Source organism: Diabrotica virgifera, chromosome 8 (genome assembly GCF_917563875.1).
Source record: "Diabrotica virgifera virgifera chromosome 8, PGI_DIABVI_V3a".
NCBI classification, from domain to species: domain Eukaryota; kingdom Metazoa; phylum Arthropoda; class Insecta; order Coleoptera; family Chrysomelidae; genus Diabrotica; species Diabrotica virgifera.
Genome location: NC_065450.1, coordinates 30,299,377 through 30,324,482, shown reverse-complemented (window position 1 = coordinate 30,324,482; position 25,106 = coordinate 30,299,377). Strand labels below are relative to the sequence as shown.

Below are 25,106 nucleotides of genomic sequence, written 5' to 3'. Positions count from 1 at the left end.
ATTTACGTAGATTTCGAAGCCACGATATTATTCTTCTTCCCACACTTATTTTGCCCTTAATTTTGGCCTGCATGATATATCTTAAAAGTTCGTACTTTTCACCCCTCATAATGTGCCTCAAGTATTCCATCTTTTATAAAGCATGTGACCTTCTATAAATCACTAATATGACCAGTGCTAACCTATGAAGAAGAAACGTGGTCACTTACAAAAGAGCAAGGTTTGTGGCGCAGATGTTGCAACTTTGAGTTTATAGATACTTCGTGGTTAAAAAATTAGTTATTGTAATAGCACGCCTTAGACCGATAGCGATAGGGCATGTAATCAGGCGAGAGGGAGATGCAACAGTCAGAAAAGTTTTTACCGTAGAAGGCTGATTGCACGGGCGTAGCCAGGGGAGGGTTTTGGGGGTTCAAACCTCCCCCCCCCCAAAAAAAGTTAAGATATTAACATATTTCAAATTTTTATTATAAATATAAAGATTATTTTATGTAGTTTTGGTCGTTTTACTTTTTTGAACCCCCTCCGAAACTACAACCTGGCTACGCCTGTGGCTGATTGGACAACAAGCCTGAGGAAGACAGAGACTGAGGAAGCCTGAGTCTTAGGTATTTAGATAACTTAGACAAAATTTAAAATAAATTGGAGTTAACGCAAGGAGAAGAGTTTCCAGATGCAGGGGTCAATGAAGGATTGTTCTGAAGAAGGCTTTGGCTCATAACGAACTGGGATGCCACAGATGATGATGACCAATTTTATATTTTTTGTCAAATTTTAAGCAAGGGTACTTGACCTGATGAAACACTTGGATACAATGTTTATATCTTAATTATCACTCTTGCCCACTAATACTGATCAGTTTCTAGACAAGATAATATGTTTATGTTTATTACTTAGGTAGAACCAGAAGTCAAATAATAATATTAGGCGCAACACAACAATAAAAAGTGTGGTTGCTAATGTTGTTGTTTATTCAAATTATAATTAATTAATGAAAACAAATATATGCTGTTTATTAAAACCAATACAAATCACTTCGCTACTTAGATCAAGATTATCTGATTGTACATTATATAGAAACGAGTTTTAGGATAGCTTGCCAGGTAGTATGACGTCACGCTATAAATTAAGAGCCCGTGCGCACGACAGGCGCTTAATGCGCGTTTTGATAACATACATACATTTTACTTGAGACCGTTCACATGCCAATGCACGTTTTAATGACCTAAAACGCGTTAGCATGTGAACGGTCTAAAGTAAAATGTATGTAGTTGTAATCGCGCGTTATCAAAACATGCATTAAGCGCCTGTCATGAGAACGGGGCCTTAAGCTATACTATACTAAATTTACAATCAAGATGTAGTAGAAATAAACAAACCAAGACACGTTAAATGCTACTAGGAGCACTCCCGAATCATAATTTACAATGTATATTTATGTAGATTGTAAATCCCAAATTATGATTTCCAAAGTTTATACATTATAAATAGACCAACGATGAAAAAACTTTTTTGATAAGATTACCCCTATCTTATGTATTTTAGTGTGCTGAGTACGAAGATCATATTAAAAATGCTGTATCACCCACCATTCTTTCACAATTTAACATTTAAAATCTCATAATTACCTTTGAAACCAAGATGACAACTAAGGAAAAAGAAGCTTATATATTGCATTCAAAAAAGTGGTAACAAAGTTTTTAGGTAATGTGAAAGACCCTAACTACGAGCTTATAGTAGCTAATTTATTAGATTATTTCATTCATAGGAGATTCTGACCAATAGAAAGCTACATAAATCTAAATTAAATCGATTATTTTTTAATGATTTTAACTTAAAATCGTATAGTAAGATATTTGATCACGTGTTTAATTCTGTCCAATCAGATCAAAATTATACTGAGAATTATCTACTGTAGAAAATTACCGATAGAATTTTTTAAGTAGATTGTTTCTGTTTAATGGCAACCAGTTTCTTAGTTTTGACAACTGTCACATTTAAGAAAATATCCATAATATACGTATTAAAAAATAATCTTACGAATATCACACGACAGTAAGAATAAATAAGAAAATAATGCTTCATTTTTACTCAAATTTGTTGTCATTGGGCAATAGCCACTCGAGCCCTGCGGGCTCTCGTGTCTATTGCCAGACAACAAATTTTCCAAAAACTGTCGCATTATTTTCAATTTATTATCACTCTCTTGTGATATTACACCCGATTATTTTTTAATGATTTTAACTTCCAATCGTATAGTAAGATATTTGATCACGTGATTAATTCTGTCCAATCAGATTAAAATTATACTGAGAATTATCTACTGTAGAAACTTACCGATAGAATTTTTTTAAATAGATTGTTTCTGTTTAATGGCAACCAGTTTCCTAGTTTTGACAACTGTCACATTTAAGAAAATATCCATAATATACGTATTAAAAAATAATCTTACGAATATCAGACGACAGTAAGAATAAATAAGAAAATAATGCTTCATTTTTACTCAAATTTGTTGTCATTGGGCAATAGCCACTCGAGCCCTGCGGGCTCTCGTGTCTATTGCCAGACAACAAATTTTCGAAAAACTGTCGCATTATTTTCAATTTATTCTCACTCTCTTGTGATATTATACCCCATAATTTTTTATTATTTCATTCATAGGAGATTCTGACCAATAGAAAGCTACAGAAATCTAAATTAAATCGATAATTTTTGATAGTTTACCGTCGTCAAGTATATTACGTCAGATGCCCTTCGTTGCTACGAAAACATACATTCAGTGACATTAATGACAATTAATGTTTTAAAAATTATAAAAGTGATGACTTTCAACCGTAAAATATTTATAACAACTGTGTGTTTAATTGTACTAATTTGTACTTACATAAATAAATTACAATAAAATTTTGGTTTTGAACAGATTTATTCATGAAATAATCGCAACAAATTGCACTCGATCTCTAAAATTAATATAGAATTTTAGAACTCTTGTGCAATTACTACTGATTATTTCATTCACAGGAGATTCTGACCAATAGAAAGTTACAGAAATCTGAATTCAATCGATAATTTTTGATAATCTCCCGTCGTTAAGTATATTACGTCAGATGCCCTTCGTTGCTACGAAAAAATACATTCAGTGACATTAATGACAATTAATGTTTTAAAAATTATAAAAGTGATGACTTTCAACCGTCTAATTAATATTTATAACAACTGTGTGTTTAATTGTACTAATTTGTACTTACATAAATAAATTACAATAAAATTTTGGTGTTGAACAGTTTTATTCATGAAATAATCGCAACAAATTGCACTCGATCTCTAAAATTAATATATAATTTTAGAGCTCTTGTGCAATTACTACTGATAAGTTTTTTAAGATATTAGATAAGATTTAAAATTTGGGATGTCTAGTGAGCTTAAAAATCCACTTTTTGCTTAACCAGCTTGACTTTTTCCCTGAAAATCTGAGTAATGTCAGTGAAGAACAAGGCGAACGATTCCACTATGATACCGAGGTGATGGAGAAACGATACCAGGGACGTTGGAACACCAAGATGATGGGTGATTACTGTTGGTCACTTAATCGAGAACAACAGAGTGCCTCGCATAGGAGAAAAAGCTACTTCAGAAGTTTTACATAAAAACGAGATAGAAGATACAAAGTATACTATTACAAGATAAAAGTTAGATAAAAGGTATTATTCTAATAATGTATCATTTTAAGGTATTTCGGTATTTTGCCTTTTTAAAATTATTATAAGTAGAATAGACCAGTTTCATATTGTGGGAAAACTATGGTGATACATAAAATCTAATTTCAGATTCTTTTTTAGCGCCAAAAATACATAGGATTCACATAAATTTGCAAGAAAAGTTTTATAAATATTTTTTTGTTGGCCTGTGAATTATGATTCGGTGCTCCTAGTAGCATTTAAGGTGTCTTCGTTTGTTAATTTCTACTGCATCTTGATTGTAAATTTAGTATAGTTGTTTTTAGCCTTTCAACCATAGCGCCTCTTTACAATCTCCAAACCAAAGAATATAGACCTTATTAGAGAGTATATAGTCTTTGTCCAATATGTCCAATCTATGTTCGCGGTCTTCTTTAAAAGAACGTAACGAGCAAAATAATCATTTTAATATTTTACTTTTCCTTATTTCTTATACACATACCTATTATAATTATTTTTCCTTTTGTGTTTCTATTTTATGTTATAGGCGTGTATTTATATTACTTCCTTTAACGCACATGCCTAGTTTAACTCTCTTTCCTCACTTATTTTATTTTTTATTCTTCCGTTTTTATCAAAAAAAGTATTGATAAAAATACATGGATTACTAAGCACTATTCACTTTTACTAACATGGTTTGAGTATATAATATAGTAGGTATATTAAAGTATAAGTGGATATTGAGGTCTTTAAAACACGCGCGATGTTTTAACAATTTTGCGATTTTAACAAAGACCAGTTATCCACGAATACTTCACGCTTTTTTTATTGGTACACTTTGAAATCATGTATTATTACTACATTGAAATAAGAGCTAATATTGTAAAATGGTTGAATTTGTGATATACATGAGTATACCTTTCGTTGTTATGGAAATGAGAAAAACAAAAATTAATTTGCAATCTGTCACAATAACAAAAGTTAACCATTTTAAATACCTAGGATGTTGGATAAACGAGACACTAAATCCGGATGAAGAAATTAAAACTCGTATAGAAATTGCAAGAGGAGCATTTATGAAACTTAGATCTATTCTGAGCAACTCTCAGCTGAACTTACAACTAAGAATCAAGTTCCTAAAATGTTATGTGTATCCTGTATTACTATATGGATGTGAAACCTGGATCATGAAGGTTAACATGATGAACAAATTAGAAGCCTTTGAGATGTGGTCGTATCGTAGAATGCTCAGAATATCTTGGGTTCAACGCATTTCAAACAGAGAAGTCTTAAACAGAGTAGGTCAAGGCGAAGGTGACTTAATGAAGATGATAAAAAAGAGAAAACTTGAATATCTGGGGCATATAATGAGAGGTAGCAGATACAGGATGCTGCAGTTAATACTCAATGGAAAGATCGACAGAAAAAGAGGAATTGGTCGAAAGAAATATTCATGGCTCCGAAACCTTCGTCAATGGACTGGCTTATCAGCAGATCAATTGTTACATGCCGCACAAGATCGAGAACGATATCGGCAAATTGTTATTTGGGCACGGTACTTATAGAAGAAGAACATAAGATTAATTGTTATTACTGGTTACAGGAACAGTGCAAACCGTACTTTGGAACAGTACAAACCGTAGACTATGTGGGCTATCCACTCGAAATTGCAAATTATGTTGAGGATAAACAACAACGAAGGGGTCGATTTAAGGTAGTATTAATTTGAACAGCATTTCCTCTTTTTAAAAAACGGATATATAAATGTATAAGCATTTTCAATTTCTTTGTAACCCTAAAATGCAGCAGCTGCATAATACTCTCGTTAAATGGGAGAGTGCAGGAAGAGTCTATACCGGTTTCGGAGGTCTTTTCCCCCTTATCGGTAGTCGCATATCCTCTTCTCTCCGATTTCTCCACGTATCATACTTTGGGCCTTTCCGTAGCACAGAAAACGACAATAAATGTCGTTCCCATACCACCAGATTGACAACAGGTGGAATACTTTCTTTGGTTACAACCTCCCGAGATTTTCAATATTTATAAATCAAACAGGATGCCGAGGAAATTAAGATAAGAGAATTTTAAATTCTTCCTGATGAGAAATCTTCTTCTAAATTCTTAAGATGAGAGAATCTTAAATAATCCTTCCTGCACTCTCGGATTTAACCAGAGTATTATGCAGCTGCTGCATTTTCGGGTTACAAAGAAATTGAAAAGGTTTATACATTTTTAATTCATTTACTCTTTTGTAGGAGTATTAACACATCGGAAAACATCGGAAAACAAGATCCGGCAGGAGAGGTAATTCTCATGACAACAGGGCTTCTCAGGTCGTAACCCGGCGAAATCCCTGTTTTAAAGATGCAATAAATATTGGTACGTGGAACGTCAGAAGTATGTATGAACCTGGAAAAATGAACAATATTATACAAGAGATGCAAAGGTTAAATATCGATATTTTAGGTATCAGCGATACAAGGTGGTCGAGTTCAGGCAGCTTCGCGACGAACAACGGAATGATATATTTTTCAGGAAATAATGACCCACACCACAGATATGGAGTAGCAATTGTTGTATCAAAAAAAATGATGCAGTCTGTTATTAACTTTACACCAGTGTCTGATAGAGTAATATTCCTTCAACTTCATACAAAAACTGTAAATCTTAATATCATACAGGTCTATGCTCCTACTGCAGAAAAATCAGATGAAGAGGTTGAGGAATTCTATGAACAAATTAACCATGTTCTAAAATCTATAAAGCCAAGAGACGTCACAATTATCCTTGGTGATTTTAATTCCAAAATTGGGGAAGGAAAAAGCGGCAAATATGTAGGAAATTATGGTCTCGGGTTAAGGAACGAGAGAGGAGACCGAATGTTACAGTTCTGCCAAGAAAACGATATGATTATTTCAAACACATTTTTTAAACTCCCCAAAAGAAGGCTTTATACGTGGAAATCACCTCAACATAACGCACAGAAAATAGTTAGGAATCAAATAGACTTTGTGTTGATAAATGAAAGATACAAAAACGGCATAAAATCGGTTAAGGCGTACCCAGGCGCAGATGTTTCCTCGGACCACAATCCCTTGATAGCGCGTGGAAGCATTAAACTTAAGAAACCTTCACAAAGGGTAAAACCAGATTACATAGATACCAGCCGCTTACAGAACTCGAAAATCAAAGAAGAATTAAAGCAACAGATAAATGGTAACCTAAGAATGTTGTCTACAAAGGAACCAAACACGCACGTGGAAAACAAGTGGCAAGACTTAAAAGAAGCCCTAATAAAACCCGCTCAGAATATCCTTAGCAGAGGAAATACGACAAAAAGACAAGAATGGATGACAGAGAAAATTTTAAGTCTCATGGAGGAACGAAGACAGTTTAAGGGAAAATGCAAACAAAAATACAACGAGATACACAAGCAAATTAGAGATGAAATAAGGTCAGCGAAAGTTTACAAAAGAAAATGTGAAGAAATTGAAGAACTGCAATTAAAACATGATACGTTTAACCTACATAAAAAGGTAAAAGAATTGGCAGGTATACAAAAAAGGAAGCATCCCAATGTGCTATACAACGCAAATGGACAAATAATAACTGACCTACAAGAAAAGCTTACGACCTGGAAGAATTATATAGAAGAACTCTTTGCCGATGAAAGAGAGGATCATGATATTGGTAACATACAAGGTGAGGAAGGACCAAAAATCTCTAAAGAAGAAATACTATATGCTATAAAAACAATGAAAAATGGCAAATCACCGGGTCCAGATGAACTTCCATCGGAACTTCTTAAGCTTGTGGAAGATGAAACAGTAAATGTTTTGGTTGACCTCTTTAACTGCATTTATAAAACGGGAGAAATACCTAAGGAATGGCTTCTGTCAACTTTTGTGACTATTCCAAAGAAAACAATCGCAAAACTGTGCACCGACCATCGCACAAGAAGCTTAATGGGACACACACTAAAAGTATTTCTTAAAGTGATACATACAAGAATTCACAAAAAACTAGACGCTGACCTCAGTGATACTCAGTTCGGGTTTCGAAACGGGCTTGGAACAAGGGAAGCACTATTTGCACTTAATATCATGTGCCAAAGATGCCTGGATGTTAACCAGGATATATATATATATATATGTGCTTTATTGACTACAACAAGGCGTTCGATAAAGTTCGCCACGAACACCTGATGAGACTGTTGGTAGAGAAAAACTTGGATAAAAGGGACCTCAGAATTATTTTCAATATTTACTATAACCAGAAGGCGAATATTAGAGTAGAACGGGAAACAACCGAGGAACTCGAGATCAAAAAAGGCGTAAGGCAGGGATGCATACTTTCACCAACCTTGTTTAACTTATATTCAGAAGATATTATAAACAGAGCCCTTGCTGACCAAGATATAGGAGGAAAATAAATGGCACTTTAATAAACAATTTGAGATAATGGCACTTTAATAAACAATTTGAGATACGCTGATGACACAGTATTAATAGCAGAAACCCCGGAAGATCTCCAAACACTGATAAACAGAATAGTAGAGTGCAGCGAAAAGTTCGGTTTATCACTTAACATCAAAAAACAAAAATAATGATGGTGTCGAAATCTCCACAAAATTTTTCTGACATAACCGTACATGATCAAAGAATTGAGCGTGTTAGAAAATATAATTACCTGGGAACTGTGATTAATGAAAACAACGACAACTCTGAAGAAATCAAGATCAGAATAGAAAAAGCTAGAGCTACTTTTCCCAAAATGAAAACAGTTTTATGCGGAAGAGAGCTAAGTTTAAATCTTAAAATTCGCCTGATGAGATGTTACGTGCTGTCAGTTCTTTTCTATGGAATGGAAGCTTGGACACTGAAAAAGATCGATACAAGGAAAATAGAAGCATTCGAGATGTGGATGTACCGCAGGATACTGAGAATATCGTGGACAGAGAGAGTGACAAACATGGAAGTGTTGCGAAGGATGCAGAAAGAAAAATAACTTGCGCTTACTATTAAAAAGCGCAAACTGCAATACTTGGGACATATAATGAGGGGACAAAAGTACCAGCTACTACAATTAATTATTCAGGGAAAAATAATAGGTAAAAGATCCATTGGCAGAAGAAAACATTCAAGGTTGAAGAATTTAAGAGATTGGTACAAGTGCAGCAGCTGCCAATTATTTAGATCTACGGTATCAAAAATACGCATAGCCTTGATGATAGTCAAACTTCGGAACGAGGACGGCACCTGAAGAAGAAGAAGGAGTATTAAGGAATTTTTCTTGTTGGAGCTTTTACCACGCTGAGCAGATGAGTTGTGAATTATTTAAAATTCTCTCATCTTAATTTCCTCGGCATCCTGTTGATTTATAAATTTTGAAATTCTCAGGAGGTGAACCAAAGAAAGTATTCCACCTGTTGTCAATCTGGTGGTATGGGAACGACATTTAATTTGATTGTCGTTTTCTGTGCTACTTCGATTGATAACTTACTTTGGAAATATAAATATTTCTGTACTTTTTACATCCATTTAAAAGATTAAGATTTTCAAAAAACACGCGCGTTTTTAAAGTTGAATTTAAACACGCTGAGGCATACATTAAATAAGCAAAATGCCATAAAAAAAATATAAATAATATAACCAGAATACTTTCTAAGAATATTCTAATAATATAAGAAGTTCTCAGACTACTAAGTTTCTATATCGCTATATTGACTTAACTGCACATTCCTAATAATCCCAATTAAAAACAAACACAGTCGCAGAATTAAAGGATTAACAGGAGTAGGTGTTATAATTACAATCTCCAATTTGTGTTTCCTAATAATTTGTTTACTCCCTGACTCATACTTTCTGCGTTATCGTTTTAGTAGTTACATTAAGATGAGATAAGATCACAGGTACCTATTTAATCAACCTTCTCGAGCTACCGAATTTTCAGTTCACTTTGTGCGTTTTAGTACGTTGTTGAAAAACAGTTGTGCTCATCTTATATTGCGCGTTTAATCGTGAGTTTTCTGGCAATTCATAAATAATTGTGAAATATGTAAGTAATATTTTTATAACATGTGTTTAAAGTAAGACTCCAGTTTCTCGTTCAAATAGTGTCGTTTGTTAAGAGCATACAGTAGCGATCAACAAGTAGCAACAAACGCGGTCCAAGATTGCGGCTGTAATTTTGAATATTTTGTCGAGATATTTGGCACACATATTCGTAATATAATAAAGAATGGCGGTACAGACCCCAATTTGAGAAATATGTTAGTATGTGGAAATTACTCTATAACTAAATAAAATATTGCAAAACGGAGCCTGTACCGCCATCAAGAAGAACAAAAAAATACACTTTCGTTAAATAAACTTTTTTATCCCATGCCTAGATTTTGTGTCACATTTAATCTATTAAAAATCGATTTTCTATAACAAGAAATTTGAACGTGACTGACTCGGCAACAGTTCGCTCCTCTGAGTATAAAAAATATTGTTTTTGATAGTATAAATGTCATTGTCAGTGTCGAATTACCGACGCACTGTTGCCTCACTGTTGAAAGTTTCCAGAACTTTCGAAAAACAAAATATTGATGACGGGCTACTGTTTACTCTTAGGAACCCGATAGGTACCTCCTTTTTGTAAATCGTATTTTGTCTTTCCGTCTGTGTATATTTTATTATCGCAATTTGATCTGTAAAGATCAATAAGCAGTTTTTGTCTAATTTAAATTACTGACAATAAAACTTGAATTTTCTTGAACTTTGAAACAAAAATTCAAAATAACCGCCGAAAAGTATAACCTGACAATATCCAAAGAGAAAACCCAATCGATGGTAATATCCAGGAACCCAATTAGATGTAAATTAGTAGTGGACGACCATATAATCGAACAGGTAATGGATTGTAGATACTTAGGTGTGGAAATATCTAGCGACAGGCATCTGTGGCAAGGATCAAAACAGCAGGCAACGAAAGCAGCGAGAATATCTGGTTTCCTGAGGAATATAATCTGGCGGAATAAATATATGAGCACCGAAAGCAAAGTCCGCATTTATAAGACATGTGTTAGACCCGTACTGACATACGCAGCTGAGACAAGGGCCGAGACAACAAAGACCAAACAAATAATGAGAACAACAGAGATGAAAGCCCTAATATCCATAAGAGGTATCACACTCAGAGATAGAATACGAAACGAAGACACATTGAGAGAGCTAGGCGTTCAAGACGTAGTGAGATGGACAAGAGCGCGGCGACGCATGTGGAGAGACCACGTAGATCGAATGGACCCTGAACGTATGGCGCATTGGGCGAAAACACAGAAGCCCAACACCAAGCGACCCGTAGGAAGACCCAAAAAACGATGGTACGAGAGTTGGAGCTCCGGGTCGCAGCAAAGACTGTAACAGAAGAAACAGGACATAGTCCTATTACAAGAAGAAGAAAAAGAAGAAGAAGAAAAAGAAGAAGAAGAAGAAGACAATAAAACTTAAAATAAAGACCTACTCACTAGCGATACTTAAACTCTAATAACTTAATTACACACGTGTGTCACTGTCGCACTCTATTTTGCTTTATACATACTATCACAACTCGAAAGATTTCTTCCTCTTTAGTCTTCTGACCAAATTCACATTGTCGAGGAGCTGAATTGCTTCGGGGCAGTGGCGTACTGACAGATTAGCGGGCCCTGGTTCCAGTTGGGATGCGGGACCTCCCGCCCAATAAAAACACACATTGTACATAGATCAAAAGTTTTTAATAAACATTAAATGTAAATCATCATATATTATAAAGTATATCATATCAAATGATCTATTGTGCCGATGTGTGCTTTTGCCCTGTGGGTGAGGTTCACCCCTCCTAGGGGGTGAAAAACATACGTTCAAGATAAGTCCGGAATTGGATAAACTGATTAATTCTAAGCAACTTTAGTTGAATAGAGTTTATCACTAAGTCAATACTTTTCGAGTTATTTTTGAGTGAATATGTTCATTTTTTCAACAAAATAAAACACGTTTTGAGATGGTTTTTCGCAAATAACTCAAAAAGTAAGTATAAGTATTTTATCGAAAAAAATATTCTTAGTAAAAATATAGCCTATAAAAAATGAAAAAAATGGTGTATATACGAAGTCTGTACACCCAGGAGAAGCAGAGTTGTAGGTAATGAAAAGTAGGTTCTTATTCGTCAAATTCCAATTATCCAATTCGAATATTTCAACGTGAAATAACCAAAAACTCATCACAGCTTTTTTAAAGTTTAAAAGAGCTTTATTTTTGTATTTCTATTTATGTTCTAGTATCAATATTAAGTATGTAATGCTCAAAATAAAGTTGTTCCTTTTTTTTTGGAAAAAAATCGTAAAAATCACCTCCCATTTAGCATCCCAAATGAAATTAATCGTTACCGCTTCACAAATTACTTGACTTGTTTATATATGATCTGTAAGTTTTATCGGCTCAAAGTGCTCATTTTTGAAAAAAAAAATTGGTTTTAAATTTAATTTTTTTAAATTTCGAAAAGAATTTTTTTTTTCAAAATAGCTTTTGATGATAATAAATTATTGATGATATCAAAAATCTCAGCTATTAAAAAATATAAGTTTTACTATTGTGAATATTTTGGACTTTTTGTTTTCCTGAAGACTAAAATTGGTTATATAAGATATGGCTGTTCAAAATTTGCATACACTCGTGATTAGTGATTCGTTTAAGGCCATTTAACTACAGCCTTTTCAAAAATAAGCACTTTGAACCAACGAATCGTACATATCTTATAAACGATATATAAGTAAAGTAATTTGTGAAGCGGTAACGATTAATTTAATTTCGGATGCTAATTAGAAGGTGATTTTCACGATTTTTTTTTACCAACCAAAAGAAACATACCAACATTATTTTGATCGTAACTTAGAATCCGTTCGCGGAATTGGTAAGACGTGTTTATGAGTGCTCGTAACTTTTATCGAGGTTTGTGATTATTACGGATATAATTAAAAAGCTTTTAAAGCGCCAAAGAAACCATAAAGTGACAAAGTGAAATTGTGCATAAAGTGAGCCAAGAAAACAAGCAGAAAAATTTGTAAGTACAATTTCTTATATTTACATTTATTGAACAGAACAAAAATATCGCTTGCAAATTAAAGAACTATAAAAACCAGAAACTAATTAGTTCTGATAAGGTGACTTGATTTTGAGCCATTGAGGCGAGCTCGCCACTTTTTCGCAAACCGAACTGTTACAAAATAACGATTGGACTATTAAGTAACGGGAGTGAATATAAGTAAGTAAAAATAATCTGTATGTGTACAATTTCTTATATTTATTTGGAAAGAACAAAAATATCGTATGCAAATTAACGAACTATAAAAAACAGTAACTATTTAGGTTTGATAAGATGAAGAGCCTCCGCGCTTTTGAGGCGGGCTCGGCACTTTTTTGCAAACCGAACAGTGACAAAATAACGATTGGACTATTAAGTAACGGGAGTGAATAATACATACACGCTGCGCCACAAAAAATGGCTTCGAATTTGTTAACACCGGTAAAAATAATGGATAGATACAAAGTGGATTCGGACGACGACACATCCGAAGACCATAGAAAGAGGAACAGAGAAGAAGAGGAAGAATTGTTTCGAAAAAGTAAAAAAGTGTCTAGATCGCCAAACAAAACCCGTAACGAAGATAATAAGCTCGATCAAATTATTAAAATGATGCATGACTTAACCAAAGAAACAAAACATTTAACAACGGAAGTAAAAGAGATAAAGAATGAACAGAGAAAGTACTGGGAGGAATTAAACGACCTGAAAACAGAATTGTAGAAAGTTAAACAAGAAAACCAAACTAAACACAAGGAGAAGGAAGAAATGAAAAAAGAACTAAACGATATGAAAATACGTGTACAAAGACAAGAAAAGGAAAGGAAAGTAAATAATGTTGTAATACAAGGCTTTCCAATAGATAAAATCGATAGAAATGCACTGAAACAAACTGTAGGAAATTTCATAGAAAAAGAAATGAATATCAATGTTCAAATCGAAGAAGTTATCAAACTGGGAGAAAAAACATGTTTGGTCAAACTACAGAACAAGTTTGAAAAAGAGAAGATCATGCAAAATAAAGCTAAACTAAAACACATGAAAGGCAATAAAGTATATATAAATAATGACATAACAAAAGAAGAACTACAAACACAGAAAAAATAAGACAAGTCGCAAATGAAGAAATTAATAAGGGTAAAAGTGTTACAATAAAATATAATAAATTAATAATAGATGGAAAAACACACAAATGGGATCAATACAGCAACCAGCTAGAAGAAGACCAGGGAAATCCAAAAAACTAACAGAAGATGAAAATACACAAACAAAAGCACAAATCACGACAGACAAGGCACAGAAAAAGGAATTGAGCAAGGACGAGAATAGAAATAGAGCAAAAACGAAAGATAAACATGAAATAGACATAAGAGAGAACATATTTATAGGTGCATGGAATGTAGGAACCCTACACGAAACCGGCAAATTGGAGCAGGTAAGCCAAGAGATTGATAAGTACAAATTAGACATTGTCGGACTAAGCGAAACAAGATGGAATGGTAGTGGATCAACCCGAGTAGGTGACCAACAGCTAATGATATATTCTGGGAACACGGATGTAAATGACAAACACGAAAAGGGAGTGGCAATACTGCTAGTCCAAAAGGGGAGAAAGGCTCTAGTAGAGTGGGAACCAGTGTCAGAGAGGATTATTTGGGCGAGACTGAAGGCAAGATATTATAACATAATAGTAATAAATGTATATGCTCCCACAAATAAAAACGACGAAAATGAGAAGGAAGAATTTTACGAGCAACTACGAACAACGTTTAATAGGATTAATAATAAATATAGAAGAGATATAAAAATAGTAATCGGAGACTTTAATGCAAAAATAGGAAATGATAATAAAGGACATGAACATGTGATGGGAAAGGAGGGAATCGGAGAGAGAAACGACAATGGAAATCGATTAATCGAATTTTGTGAGCAAAATGAACTTTTAATAGGCGGAAGCATCTTTAAACATAAGCGGATACATAAGGAAACATGGAAATCACCGGGAGGGAGATACAAGAATCAAATAGACCACATAATAATTGAATATAAATGGAGAATCTGGCTGCAAGATGTCAGGAGCTTAAGAGGTGCTGATGTGGGATCAGATCACATGCTAATCAAAGCGAGACTAAAAATGAAATTAGCCAGAGATAAAAACCAAAAAATCAGCAGAAGGAACAAATACAACGTTGATGCCCTAAAACAAGAATGTATAAGAAATAAATTCAGTGAGAAACTGGAAATTAACCGAACAGTATCACAACAAACTGGAGAGTCAGTCGAAGAAACATGGAAATATTTTAAAGAAGTGATGATGAATATAGCAAAAGAAACAATCGGATTAAAAAGAAGACAAAATAAAAAAATGGATTACCAAAGACACTCTACTACTGATAGAAGAAAGAAAAAAAATCAAAGAAGAAATTCTACAAAAGGAAGGATCGGAAGAAGAGAGGGCACTTGAAAGGAAATACAAGGCAAAAAACGCAGAAGTAAAAAAACAAGCCGGAAGAGATAAAAGAAACTATATAAATGAGATGCTAAATATATCAGAAGAAGCAGCGAAAGAAAACGACTTACGAACACAATATACAATCATACGAAACTTAACAGGAAAAGCACAACGAAATATACGAGAAGTAAAGGATAAACAAGGAAATAGAATAAAAAATGAAAAATAAATAATACAAAGATGGAAGGAATACTTCGAAGAGATATATGCTAAGCATGAAATAACTCAAATCATAGAAGATGAAGTAGAATCACCAGAGCTAGAAGTGAATATTGGAGAAATTACAATGGAAGAAATTGGAAACACCCTAAAACTACTAAAAAATGACAAAGCCGCAGGAATCGACAATATACCCATTGACATAATAAAAGCAGACACCGAGCAGTCAGTAGAGATGCTACATATACTTTTGAATAAAATATAGACGGACGAAGAATTGCCAAAGGAGTGGAAAGAGGGATTGATTATAAAAATACCCAAAAAAGGACATCTGAGGAAATGCAACAATTGGCGTGCAATAACACTACTAAGTGCCACATCCAAAGTGCTGACCAAAATCATTTTGGAAAAATTGAAGCCGGAACTAGATAAAAAACTGAGAAACAACCAAGCAGGCTTCCGTTCCAACCATTCCACTATTGATCACATTTGCACCCTTAGAATTATCTTGGAACAAACAAATGAATGAAATAAAGATATAGATGTGAGTTTTATCGACTTCGAAAAGGCCTTTGACCGTGTAAATAGGGCACAGATGTGGAAAATCCTTAGATTATATTTCTACGAAGGATACAAAGCCAAACTAGAACATTCAGGTGAAGTAACAGAAGAAATATCCATAGAAAGTGGAGTGAAACAGGGTTGTGTACTATCCCCTACCCTATTTCTTATTATGATAGATTGTGTAATGAGGAAAGTAATCGACGATCGAACAGGCATCAGGTGGAACCTTTTCAAACAGTTAGAAGATCTCGAATTTGCAGATGACTTCTGCCTGATAACTGAACACCGAAATCATATGCAAGCAAAAATTGACAAATTGGCACAGTACTCCGACAAGATCGGACTTCGAATAAACACAGAAAAAACTAAACTTCTAAAAAATAACTATATTTGCAGATGACATCTGCCTGATAACTGAACACCGAAATCATATGCAAGCAAAAATTGACAAATTGGCACAGTACTCCGACAAAATCGGACTTCGAATAAACACAGAAAAAACTAAACTTCTAAAAAATAATAACCATCCAAATAATAAAATAATGATAAACGGTAAAGAAGTAGAAGAGGTAGACAAGTTCACATATCTGGGATCTGTCATGGAAAGGAGCGGGGGGTGTAAAAAGGATATACAGACGAGAATAACAAAGGCGCAACACGCATTCAACGCTTTAAATAGAATTTGGCAAACAAACGAAATATCGGAAACAACAAAAATTAAAATCTTTAACAGTTGCATTAAAAGTATACTGCTCTATGGAGCATAAACATGGAAACAGGACGAAAATACAACTAAAAAACTACAAACATTTGTAAACAAATCTCTAAGAAAAATCCTGGCCAAACAAAATAACTAATACAGAACTATGGGAAAGGACAAAGCAAACTAACGTATCTACTACAGTCAAGGAAAAAAAATGGAAATGGATCGGCCACACTTTAAGGAAAGACCGAAGCAGCATAGGAAGACAAGCACTTGAATACCAACCAGAGGGGAAAAGAAAGATGGGCAGACCATACAACAGCTGGAAAAGAACAACAACGAGAGAACACGAAAAAATTGGACTAAGATGGGGCGAAGTCAAAAAGAGAGCAAAACATAGAAGAGAGTGGAGGGAATTAGTTCACAATTTATCCAGAGAATAAAAACAAAAGAAGATGCGCTGTCCCGGCCAGACAGCAATCTTACACTTTTGGCCAAGAAACGCATAAGCGCCCAATACTCCACAAGGAGGGATGGAACGAGAGAGAGAGAGAGAGAGAGAGAGAGAGAGAGAGAGAGTCCGTTCACATGACAGGCGCTTAACGCGCGTTTTGATAACGCGCGATTACAACAACATACATTTTACTTGAGACTGTTCACATGCTAACGCGCCTTTAAACGGGCTCTTACTTACTTTTGATGTTAAAAACTTTTTTAAAAACCTTGGATAACGGTGGGGTTGATATCTTTTATCAAACGACGAGACTTGAAAATAAATCTCATCAAATTAGAAACAAAAGAAGCAAAAAGTGCGTTAGAGCGGGCCCCTACGTGGCCCGGGCCCTGGTTCCGCGGAACCATGCTCAGTACGCCACTGCTTCGGGGTTACTGTGATAGAGAAGTCGATTTTCATGACTTCCCGCAAATTTATCGATGGTGATGTTGTGATTAACAGTGTCTATCTCTAAGTCTCAGTGACTTTATTCTGAAAACGCTGGATTGATTATATCTATATTGCTTTTGCTGGCATAAGCCCATAATAAATGGAAATCACTAACAGGAAAATTTTGTCATTATATGGTCTCCTTTTTAAAGACAAATCACATGCTATACAAGCAATTCTAAGCAACATACAGTAGGAAGGTTGGATATCGAGGGAAAACAAATAGAAAGAGTGAATAACTACAAATATCTGGGAACCTGGGTAAATGAAAACAATGACCAGGGCAGAGAAATCAGGACACGCATTGAAATTGCAAGACAAGCATTTAAAAATGAAAAAGATGTTTGTTAATCGAGACGAGACCTTTCTCTAGAACTGAGGATAAGAGCCGTAAGATGCTACGTGTTCTCGACTTTGTTGTATGGAGTGGAAAGCTGGACACTAAAAGTAGAAAATATAAAGAAGTTGGAAGCCTTTGAGATGTGGTGCTATAGAAGGATTTTGAAAATACCATGGATCCAACGAGGTACAAATGCAGAAGTGTTAAGAAGGTTAAAAAAATTGCTAGGTGATAAAGAACATCAAAACAAGAAAGCTAGAATATTTAGGCCACATTACCAGAGGTGCGAAATATGAGATATTAAGGCTCATAATGCAAGGTAAAATAAAGGGTAAAAAATCTATAGGTAGAAGAATAATTTCCTGGCTGAGAAACTTAAGAGAGTGGTATAGTTGCAGCTCAGTCGATCTTTTCAGAGCAGCCGCCAATAAGGTACGTATAGCTGTGATGATAGCCAACCTCCGATAGAAGAAGGAACTACAAGAAGAAGACATGCTATAATTTTTCTGACGGGTATTCTTAAGTTAAAGTTGATTTCATGTAATCGAATGAACTACCTGCCAATACAGTAGTGTCAGGAACGCAACTCTAAAATGTATAATAACTCCACTTTAAAATGTATATTATGTCTCAATTGTCAATATGAATGAGCCAGATAAAATTAAATTAGTGGAATTGTTTACCAACTATTACAAACAAAATTTGTTTACTAATTGAAGAATCTCAGATGCAGAATTCACCAATTTAATAAGAATTAAATTGGTAAATAGTATTTTAAAACTGAGATTTTTCGTGTTGAAATTTCTTACTGGTGTCTCCTTAATCTGCGACTTTTTCAATTAATAAGACAGCAGACGACGAATATAGAAAACGAAAGGGAAACGATCACATTTCGCTTTCATTCGTCTAGGAAAAACGGACAGCAGAGGAAATTTCAGTACTCAAATCCGAGTAAAGGAAATAAAAATAATAAATGATGGTTTTGCTTGTTTTCGATTCAGAGGGTTGCACACCAGCTAGACAGGCTGTTTCTACCATTTCAGGCGTCCTCAGTAGCTTTCGTTAGTGTGCCTACCTCTGGACCGAAAAACAGCTCTACCATCATTTTAAAGGGAATCTGAAAAACTCTGATTGGAATCTGATGGGAAATTTGAATTATTTTTCAGATTCCCTTTAAAATGATGGTAGAGCTGTTTTTCGGTCCAGAGGTAGGCACACTAACGAAAGCTACTGAGGATGCCTGAAATGGTAGAAACAGAGCCTGTCTAGCTGGTGTGCAACCCTCTGAATCGAAAACAAGCAAAACCATCATTTATTATTTTTATTTCCTTTACTCGGATTTGAGTACTGAAAGTTCCTCTGCTGTCCGTTTTTCCTAGACGAATGAAAGCGAAATGTGATCGTTTCCCTTTCGTTTTCTATATTCGTCGTCTGCTGTCTTATTAATTGAAAAAGTCGCAGATTAAGGATGTACCAGTAAGAACTTTCAACACGAAAAATCTCAGTTTTAAAATACTATTTACCATTTTTAATTCTTATTAAATTGGTGGATTCTGCATCTGAGATTCTTCAATTTGTTAGTAGATGTCGCTGTATCGCGTCTGATGGGAAATTTGAATTCTTTTTCAGATTCCCTTTAAAATGATGGTAGAGCTGTTTTTCGGTCCAGAGGTAGGCACATTAACGAAAGCTACTGAGGACGCCTGAAATGGTAGAAACAGCCTGTCTAGCTGGTGTGCAACCCTCTGAATCGAAAACAAGCAAAACCATAATTTATTATTATTATTATTATTTTTAAAATTTGTTTAATTTATTTATGTTTTGTGTTTGAGCCGATTTGCAAAATGAACATCGAAACTTCTAATACATTTTAAAGTAAAATTGTGGCTTATTCCCAATCAAAATAGTAAATAGATCTATTCATTTTCTTATAGTCTTAAAGATATTTATCGTCATTTAAATTATACCGGTGAACAGGTTTTGTATAATATGAATGTTACAAGGGTTGACGTCAAATCCTTTGATCTTCCTTTTTTAAGGCAATTCTGTACTGTATCGTATTAAATTATATTGTGGCTACACGAGTTGATGTGTTTCGTTGAAAAAACGTAAGATATTCAGCTAGTCTGGTTGTTAAATCAGCCGTAAAGAGTAAATAAGTATGTACATACTTCATTTTACAGAATATCTTGCGTCGTACCTTACTTTCAAAAATCTATACAAAGCATTCATCTGTTTTGGTTAGCATCCAGCCTCTGATACATACATGTGAGAACGGGGACTACATATAAGTGTTCTATACAGTCTTATACAAGTTTTTGAGGCAGAGGTTTGTTAGCTTAGTACTTAGATAGACATTTACAACACCTATTTGCAATTATAATTCGCCTTTTTATTTCCATTGATGTCTTATTATTGGGGTTAACCAATGTCCCCAAATAAGTGACTCTTGACCGCTTCGATGTTTTAGTCATTGACAATTAGATCTGCATCAACATTTCCAGCTCTTTTGTTTATGTTGTTAGTCGTCATGAATTTGGTTTTGTTTTGATTTATATCTAATCCCATTTGTTCTGCTGATGCCACTAGCTTGGTTGAGATTTTCTCGTGGTTCTCGCCCTGCTTCTTGTTATCATGTCCACTTCGTCAGCTATATGCTAGAATTTGGACTGATCTATTAAATATAGTTCCCCTGCTATCTGAATTAGCGTCTCTTACTACTTTCTGTAAGGCTCTATTAACCCAGGATCGGTCACGCTGTTAGAAAAATCTAACATTTTATCCTTTTCCATGATAACTTGATTAAAAATATGGCAATATAGCTGTCCACTCGTAAGTGCCTCGAGGAAGAGTGTAGTACTTCACATGTCCAATGGTACCGGTCTAGCGTAACTAAATATGAGTAGAATTGACTTTTGTCAGATAAAATCTCACGATGCGACTGAAAACGTAGGTCAAAATTTTTAGTAGTAATTGCACGAGAGCTCTAAAATTATCGATTTGTTTCCCGAGTGACACTTTGACAGTTTTAATTTCACTTTCCGAAGGGGAGTGAAATTATGTCAAAGTGTCACGAGGGCAACAAGTCGATAATAATTTTAGAGCTCTCGTGCAATTACTACTAAAAATTTCGACCTATGTTTTCAGTCGCATCGTTAGATGCGTCTTTTTGAATCATTTTAACTAATATTTTATTGATATTTTCACCTGAATATTTGCTAAACCTGTTTCTTGGTGTTCTCTGTGACAAGTTGTAAAACATTAATTGTCGTTAATGTCACTGAATGTTCATTTTTGCGTAGTAACGAAAGGCATCTGACTTAATTGAGAATGAGACGTTCTGAATTTTTACTGCTGATAGCATATTTGCCATCGTCACATTTATCATGCATATGAGTTTCTTTTCAATTCCTAACTAATTTAAGGCGTTGTAAAGTCTTATGACACTGTCATATGCCACTTCAAAGTCAACAAAAAGATGGTATATATCTAAATTAAATTCTTGGCGCTTTTTCTAGGCTTTGTCGTAGTGCTTTGAAGATATATTATTTAGCTTTGAATATACAGGGTGTCCAGAAACTCTACCGACAAACGAAGACAGGAGATTCTTCAGATAATTTTAAGTTAATTTAACTCAATTCACTTAGTCCGAAAATGCTTCCTAAGGGAGCTAGAGCTCTTTGAATATGGCGTCTTGTAATTAGTTTTTATTAAATACCTCCAGAACGCTTCCATTTAGAAAAACAAAAGTTGGTACGCGTATTTATCTTCAAGATATAAATCTAATCCATCCATTACAAATTTCTAGTACCGATCATAGGCGTCCGTTTTGGGTAGGGCAACGGTTATTTTATCACATAACTTTTTTATCTTTAACTTTTATGCATTTCTGACACTGGATTATTAAATTGTGGAGTATTCTAGTACTAAAAGGTACTCTTGTTTTAAATCTGTACGACACACCGTTTTCTAGAAAAATCGATTTGAAAATTTTTCGCTCTTTGAATTAAAAAAATTTTTTCAAAAAAAAACTGTTTAGAAAGACCAAAACTGGTACATTTGTTTATATTCCAGAGATAAATCGATTTCATTAATTACGAATTTCTAGTACTGGTCATAGGCGTCCGTTTTGGGTAGGTCAACAGTTATTTTATAGCATAACTTTTTTATCTTGAATTTTTGAGCATTTTTGACACTAGATTATTAAATTATGAGGTATTCGAGTACTAAAAGTTACTCTTACTTTATGTTGGTAAAATACTTCGTTTTTTGTTGAAAAGTTCTTTTCATTTTTTTTTTTCAAATTCCAAAAATGAGAAATTTCAAATCGATTTTTCTAGAAAACGAAGTGTCCTACCGACTTAAAGCAAGAGTACCTTTTAGTACTAGAATACCTCACAATTTAATAATACGGTGTCAAAAATGCATAAAAGTTAAGAACAAAAAAGTTATGCGTTAAAATACCCGTTGCTCTACCCAAAACGGACGCCCATGACCGGTACTAGAATTTTGCGATAGATGGAATCGATTCATCTCTAAAAACTAAATATGCATACCAATTTTCGTTTTTCTAAATCTAAGCGTTCTGGAGGTATTTAAGAAAAACTAATTTCATGACGCCATCTTCAAAGAGCTCTAGCTCCCTTAAGAAGCATTTTCGGACTAGGTGAATTGGGTTAAATTGTCTTAAAATTATCTGAGGAATCTCCTGTCTTCGTTTGTCGGTAAAGTTTCTGGACACCCTGTATATTATTTCATAGTTGAACTGAATAGGTTTATAAAGTTCCAGAACTAGCAGTGAGCAGTGCCCAAAAAGTGTATAAAATTCAGAATATTGATACATTTATCACTACAGTTTTTAGTTTTGTAACACAAAATGTGCATTTTAAACAGATATTTGTAGACTCGAATAAAATTACTCACTTAAATTACGGAAAATAACAATTTTCATACTTCGTCCAGTAAAAATTATAATTTGGTAGTTTGAAAATATTATTACTATTACTAGGATTTCAAAATAGTCACACATAACAGAAAATGTGCATTTTCAACAGATATTTTTAGAAACCAATAAAATTACCCGCTTAAATTACGGAAAATAACAATTCTTATACTACGTTGAATAAAAATTATAATTTTGTAGTTGGAAAATATTACCATTACCATGATTTCAAAATAGTCACACATTAAGGGTTATTATTCATCATAGTTATTTTGGAAACAATGTGGAAACATTACGTGTCTATCTAATTTAATTTTGATTTGATAGTACAGTAAATCCGTTCTAACGAGCACTTTTCTATGGTTTTTCATTAAAATTGTGTAATTTTTCCTGATTATTTCATTCATAGCAAATTCTGACCAATAGAATCCATAGCAGAAAATTAAACTGATTATTTTTTAATGATTTTAACTTCCAATCGTATAGTAAGATATTTGATCACGTGTTTAATTCTGTCCAATCAGATTAAAATTATACTGAGAATTATCTACTGTAGAAAATTACTGATAGAATTTTTAAGTAGATTGTTTCTGTTTAATGGCAACCAGTTTCCTAGTTTTGACAACTGTCACATCTAAGAAAATATCCATAATAATATACGTATTAAAAAATAATCTTACGAATATCACACGACAGTAAGAATAAATAAGAAAAAAGAGCTTCATTTTTGCTCAAATTTGTTGTCATTGGGCAATAGCCACTCGAGCCCTGCGGGCTGTCGTGTCTATTGCCAGACAAAAAATTTTCGAAAAACTGTCGCATTATTTTCAATTTATTCTCACTCTCTTGTGATATTATACCCGATTATTTCATTCATAAGAGATTCTGACCAATAGAAAGCTACATAAATCTAAATTAAATCGATAATTTTTGATAATTTCCCGTCAAGTATATTACGTCAGATGCCCTTCGTTGCTACGAAAAAATACATTCAGTGACATTAATGACAATTAATGTTTTAAAAATTATAAAAGTGATGACTTTCAACCGTAAAATGTTTATAACAACTGTGTGTTTAATTGTACTAATTTGTACTTACATAAATAAATTACAATAAAATTTTGGTTTTGAACAGTTTTATTCATGAAATAATCGCAACAAATTGCACTTGATCTCTAAAATTAATATAGAATTTTAGAGCTCTTGTGCAATTACTACTGATAATTTACCTGTCTTCACCTTTAGTATTTAAAATCAAAATAGCAATGTTATATTGTTTGTACGTAAAAAATTACGTTTAATCTTTTGCATATGATGTTTATTACATAATAATATTTTGTTTTGATAAATAATATTTGAAAACCTTGGGGTCTGTCCCATAGACCTGGTAAACACAACTCATCCGTCATTAGACCAGATATAATAAAAACTCAGGTGTCGAATAAAAGCTTATATAACCCAAGGATGTTATTAATGGTGAGACATTTGACTTAGGACTTCCGTTTTTAGAGTTTCAACCGGAACTACTGTTTTAAAGTCAGCGAATTAGTACAAGCGATTTATTATTCGATGCGCCTTAGTACATAAGACGAAAGCAAATATCTGTCTGTCCGTGAATATAACTACTCCATTATTAAAACAGAATAACAAATTGGGTTTATAACCCAAAGTTGGTATTACCTGAAGGTGGGAAATTTAACCTCGGACTTCCTTTTTTGCAGTTTCTACCGGAAGTGCTGTTTTAAAGTCCCCGAAACAGTAAAAGCTATATATTATTCGACGCACCTTAACAAGACAAAATCAAATATACGCTTCCAGTTTCATGCCTATATTTCTAAAGCAAGCACCACACTCTCAGCGAAGTTACTTTGGCAAAGTTGACCGAAGTCCGAAGTACCCGTCACTACACACTCGTTCTACTTCGCGAGGAACACATTCAAGCCGGCGATAAGGACTTCGATCCCTTTGACTCGGACGCGCGAAATCGACAGAGAACGGAAGTAGAACGAAGCGAAGCAAAGTTGCAAGAAGTGGCTGTCTACACTCTCGTACTTGCTTAACTTCGATCAACTTCGCCGAGAGTGTGGTGCTCGCTAAGATAGAATGACAAGTGAGGCATCGAGTGAGAGCTTATAACTCAAGGATGCTAGTAAAGGTG

General features: G+C 34.1%; 1 protein-coding gene across 2 annotated transcripts in view; it reads left to right on the top strand.

The window, feature by feature from the left end:
• Positions 1 to 25,106, top strand: part of LOC114338271 (uncharacterized) — a 410,991-nt gene that overhangs the window by 233,655 nt on the left and 152,230 nt on the right. Inside the window, exon 1 of one of the 2 annotated variants that reach the window (XM_050659372.1) lies at positions 9,605 to 9,734. The exons of the other annotated variant lie outside the window; for it this stretch is intronic. The gene's annotated coding sequence lies outside the window, so the exon portion shown is untranslated. Of the gene's footprint in view, positions 1 to 9,604; positions 9,735 to 25,106 lie in introns of those variants that run through there. 2 annotated transcript variants of the gene reach the window in all.